The following is a 5,736-nucleotide window of genomic DNA, read 5'->3' on the forward strand; positions in this document are numbered from 1 at the left end:
TTCTGCAGCTGAGTTGCATTATCACCTAGGCAGAGGCATTTATCTGTAGGTAATTGCATTGTAAAAGTCAGGGCAGCTTTTCCAAGTCATTAATTCAGCTTTCTGGACCATCTATCAAAAATTAGAACAAACAAACATTAAACAAAGGCTTTCTGCTTTAGAATGTACAATGTTGGAAGTCTGTAAGAAATTAAATCTGTGACAAACTAATACTGCTTTCTGGGCCACTAATGGAGCTCCCACATGTGTTCCGAAGTGGTGACAGGGCAGATGAACCAGTGTTTGTCCTTGTGGCTACAGTGGGAATCAAGTTGCTAGTATGTCCAGTTACAAAATTGAGTCATCTTTTTTTCTTTCTTTTTTTTCTTTCATTTTCCTACCTGAAGAAGAAATTTCTAAGAGGAATAGATAGCATTCAGAAAATACCCAGTGATGCTTTATTTATCTGTATTCTTTTTCTGTGTCTATCTTAAAAACAACAATTACATTTTATAAGTTATTTTTCATTTCAAATTGATGTTAACATCCCCAATTTCAAGGGATGCAAAAATTCCTTTATTTTATTGCACAGTGTGTGCTTTCTGCTTCCATTCTGTGATATCCCTTCATAAAAGCTGCAAGATATCTGAGAAAGGGGTGTGCTTCAACTTAGAAGGCTTTTTTAGCCACCATACAGGACTTTAAGACACCTTCGCATGAAATAGTATCTAACACGATTGCCAAGTTCCAATCAACTTTGCTTTATGAGGTTTTGCTGATAAAATATTGGATGATTGTTTCAATTAAGAAAAAGTTGGAAATATTAAGGTGATTTATCTAATGGTGGGGGACCACTGTTACTTGCCTGTATTGTAGCTCATCACTCCAAGGAGACTGCATTAGCTCTGTCTCTAAAAACAGAAATGAAACCACCACAAAATGTTCAGAAGCTCTGGAAATAATTTGTCTAAAAATTGTATGTTAGTGTTTGAACAGACTTTGGCACAGGCTAAAAGCATACTAGCTTGCACTCTCCCAGACAATTCCTGGGCACAGTTTGGAAGTTTGTGTGAGTCAGGAACCATCACCAATGGGCAGTAGATGCATGTGACTCTATTATTTTGAATCATTAGGAATTTAATAATGTAGGCATGAGACATTATGCAGTTAGTAGCCTTAATACCAGACAACAGTCCCAGGCATGTTTAACCTATTAGTTTATGTGTATCCATTGAATATGTTGGCTGAGATTGTTAGAGCTTCACTATCTGAGGAATGGAAATTTCTCCATTGTTTTGAAGGAGCATTCTTAGAGGCCTAAGCCCAAGAGCTTTTTTAAAATATGTGATTAAGATAATAATCTCTTTTAAATCTTTTTACTAGCAAGTTCATTAAAAAGGGAGTGGTAAGGCATTTTAAGCATGATATGATGTTCTCACATTTCTTTAATACATGCAAATGTGGCTTTCAGCTTGTGCTGAACACAACAGTCGTTTAGTCCGATTTTTAACTTCTTTCCTTTGCAAGAAGATGAATGTCCACATTCACTTGCTGGCCATGAAGCTATATAGGCTCACCTTTAAATCTTTTTAAAAATGAAAAAAAATAAAAATTAAATTAAATTAAAAAAAGCTTGCTTGAATGTTTTTATACTTTTCTCTAAAAGTATTCTATATTGGCCTTCACTGAATCTGAAAAGAATTTTAAAGAAGTTCTAGGAAGTTCAGGAAGTTATAGTAGAAGTGGTACCTTCTTCCTTTCTGAAGTTTATGTATGGTGATGTGTATCCAGAGGAAAGTGCTAAAGGAACCTCTTTCTCCAGGTTTCAGATTTCTTACAATGAAAACATACAGTAACTAACCATCTTTAAAAAAACAGCTTTTGTTTGTTCTTATAACCCTTATGCAACAATTCTGGGATAGACTACTTATTCAGCAAAGTTATCCATCACTGATCTCCATTTCTATTTTATTGCATCTTTTATTCTTACATTTTATATTCTAAATTACATGTTATCCACTATCTGTATTTAATAATAGCTAAATTATTCAGAATCTCAAGTGCTTTGGACAATCAGAAACTGACCATAACGTTCAAATGAAAATATTAGGGTTACATCTTCTATCACTTTTCCTTCAAAGAGAACTGTTTTTTTGCAAGTATGTTTCAAAACATATACAATGAGATTCATATCCGATCCCTATACAATCAGAAGCACATTAATATAGTACAAACTGTACAATTTTCTAACTTAGAAAAAAAAGTAGTAGTAGTATTTCATGTCATGACACTCTTGTTAACAATTTATGCTAGATAATTGGAGTGAGGGGAAGAAATGGCTACCTCTGTCTGGCTTTGCAAAAAGGGAGGGAAAAAAAAAAAAAAAGAAAGAAAAAAGAAAAGCACTGACCATTTAGTAAACTTGCAGCAACTACTTGTGCAAAGATTTTACACCTCAGTCTACATGCTTGCTTGGATTTTTATTTTACCTGTATCACTGAAGTCATTAACTGACATTCAGACTGCTTACTTCTGAAGATGAATATTCCCCAGAGAATTAATTAAGTGCTAATATTATTTGCTCCTGTGAACTAAAGTTAATGCAAAGAATGTAACTTTGTGTTACTTCACATGCTGCATTCATAATTACATTAATCCTACTCAGTGTTGTAGTCCAGCCTTAATAGCATTTTTCCAGCAATTTGAGTACTTGAGTGACTTTGAGTATTTTGATGACAGCAAAAATATTCACATAATTCATATAATGAGTTAACACCATTTTGAGGGAAAGCTTCTTTCAACTACCTGAGAAATTTACAGTCACGGAGGCATGGAATGGCTTAGGTTGAAAGAACCGCCTCGTTCCAACCTCCCTGCCATAAGCAGGGACACCTTCCACTAGATCAGGTTGTTCAAAGCCATTTATTAAAAAACAACAACAAAACAAGAACAACAATAAACATTTTAATTTAAAAAAATCTGCACAGAAATACATACTATCTGTAAATAACTAACAAGTAAACATAATAATATCTGTGCATTCCATTAGTTACTTAAAATGATATGCAACTGCATGTTAACTAGCCTTTAAAGAAAGCAAAATGTGGAGAAGTAGAATGCACTTTTCATTCATTCTAGTGAAAAAAAAAAAAAAGTCAACAAGCAATTGTTAAGAAAACACTGGTTCTAGGTGTGTTTTTACTACAGTATTACATACTGTCTATAGTTTATGAAGCTGAATAGAATCACGTAGCTGTCAGGAACATTAACATCAAATGAAGAGGGAAGAGTCCTTTCCCTTGTTTTAAGCAGTGTATATGCACGTAATGGTAATGGCCTTGCAAGCAGAAAGCTGTAAAAAGCAGCAAGAATGGTACGTATTTTGGTGGAAAGTGTTTGAGAATTCCTGCCTTTTAAAGTTACATTAAAATTACTGAATTATATGTTCTCTTTAAAGAACAAGAGATGGGTCTCAGAATAACTGCTGTGCAAATACTTCATATTTATGGGAGCCCAATCGTTTGTTTAGAGAAAAAATAAACACATGCTCTCTTGACTTCAAAGGGAGCAGATTAGGTGGTAGCTTTACCCTGAAATTTGCAGTCCATTTTCACAACTATATAGGTGTGGACTTCTCACAGGAATTTGAAGAGCCTTGCCCTGCTCTACACTGCCACCAGCTTTGTTTTGTGCAGTGTACATTCCTTAATGTGCCACAGTCATGGTTGTGTGACTGCATAGCTCCTCCCATACAGATTAGGACTACCTCCACCCCATGACTAAGGCCTGGAGCAGAAATAAGGTTTGAAGTATCTTTTGCTATGCTTTCTGATAATATTTGGAAGTACTTGTTTTTACCCCATTTTGTGTCCAATTCACATAAAAAGAGATATAATTCATACGTACTAAAATATTTTTAGGAACTAGTGAGCTTTCATTAAACAATAATTTGTTGTGAGTAGACCTCTGAAGACAAAAGGGACACAGGAATCCTTGTCAGAATGCAGCTGAGGAATCATTTTAAAAAGCGGACTACAGTAATATCTAATAGAATAGGACATATTTAACAGTTTCATTCCTTAAGGAAAAAAAAATTACTGACATGTGCTACAATAACATGTGCTACAATAACTAATTTATTAGTTGTTTTCTTGTGCAGGTAGTAACATAATGGTACTTAAACAAAACAGGTACTTTCAAAAATTCCTTTAGTTAAAAAGGATTATAAAAGCCTAAAGTATTGCCAGTGATGTTCTCACTGGAAAATTCTGGCAGAAGCAGAATAGTCAAGTAGGTGTGTCTTACATGACGTCTCTACTGCCTAAACCATATTTGATGTGGAAGACACCTGGCATTTGAAAATAAGGAGTATTTACATTTTATTTATATGGTAAATCAATTAAGAAAAAATCATTTTATGAATTAATAAAATCATATAAACAGCCTAACAACATGAACTATTTAAGTGAGCTGGAACTAGATTGAAATAACATTCCTGCAGCTTTGTCCTTTTAGAATCAAATTTTCTTTTGAATTCACAGGTAAATTGACATAATACACATATGCTGCCTTGAAATAGGTAATTTTAAAATTCAGTTTATCACAGAAAAAAAAAAAAAAGATAATTCTCCCCTTATCTTGCAGTATTAAATAAAGCATGAAGATTTATGAAGGTGCTTCATCTGCTACACTAGTTATTTGAAATGGATAATTTGAAATTATAAATGCATAAACAGTTGCAGGGTTGGGACCTTTTATACTGACATAAAACAAAGGCACGGAATACATTTCTTTCAGAATCTGGTTTACTTTGTTTCCTTTAAGCCCATTAGATAGAAGTACTGAATTACGGTGTTCTCCAGTGTCATCTTCATTTGTGTACTTTCAAACAGATACACTTGTAAAACAAACTTTGATTAATCCAGTATAATGAATTTAACAGTGAAGCTTGAGAGCCAGGCTTGAAATCTGCCTTAAAGATAGAGCATTGCTCAGGAGATTGTTAAGTCTTGGAGAGATTCAAGTAGCTTGGTGTAAGATATTGTATCTTTATGCAAATAATATCCATCCAGAATTGAAAGGGTGTGTTTGTATGTCACAGGACATTTACGTCTTGCTGTGTCCAAGTGTATGGCTGAATCCTGCATTCCATAAATGAGCAAGAATATAGAAGGATTTTTTCCAAGTACTGAGAAGTTCATAAAAGAAGTGAGTATGAAAAAAATACGGTGGATTCATTAGATATAAGTGCTTCTATTATTCAGTGCATGTTTACTCAGTGTTACCTGTATAGAGAAAAACAGAAAATCTCTCAGAGGAGGATACACTCCAAGCCGGTCCTTCGCAACCCACAGTTAAAATATCTCCAGTAAACCCGGAGGAGGGTGGGGAGCAACAGCTTCCAGCGAAAGACCCTTCACTTTAACATCTGTAGTTGTCCCCACGCTCGTCTAAAATTGTTGTTTACAAAGCCACTCCGTTTCGTGAAGTCCGTCTGGAAATCCCTGGCCCCGGCAACGCTTTCAGCATTCGGTGTTTCAGTTCCTGCGACACAGTCTCTTCGCGAACGCCGAGGCGGGCAGTCACGGTAACAGTAACTCCATCAGCGTCCCAGGTCTGCCGCGTCCCACCCTGGGGCGGATTGGGCTGCCGCCTCGCGGGCTCCTCACACGACTCCTTTTTACGTCTGCCTCCTGCGAGGTGTCCTTGCAGTCCTCCCCACCATCCGTAAGGAAAACGAAAAAGAAACCCAAAACA

At 35.6% G+C, this 5,736-nt stretch overlaps 1 long non-coding RNA gene across 1 annotated transcript in view; it reads left to right on the plus strand.

The window, feature by feature from the left end:
* Positions 1-5,187, plus strand: part of LOC104914841 — a 12,530-nt gene extending 7,343 nt beyond the window's left edge. The window contains exon 3 of the long non-coding RNA XR_796151.3: positions 5,081-5,187. This is a non-coding gene — a long non-coding RNA (uncharacterized LOC104914841). The remainder of the gene's footprint in view (positions 1-5,080) is intronic.
* Positions 5,188-5,736: the final 549 nt, after the last annotated feature.

This window comes from Meleagris gallopavo, chromosome Z, assembly GCF_000146605.3.
Source record: "Meleagris gallopavo isolate NT-WF06-2002-E0010 breed Aviagen turkey brand Nicholas breeding stock chromosome Z, Turkey_5.1, whole genome shotgun sequence".
Classification (NCBI taxonomy): Eukaryota; Metazoa; Chordata; class Aves; order Galliformes; family Phasianidae; genus Meleagris; species Meleagris gallopavo.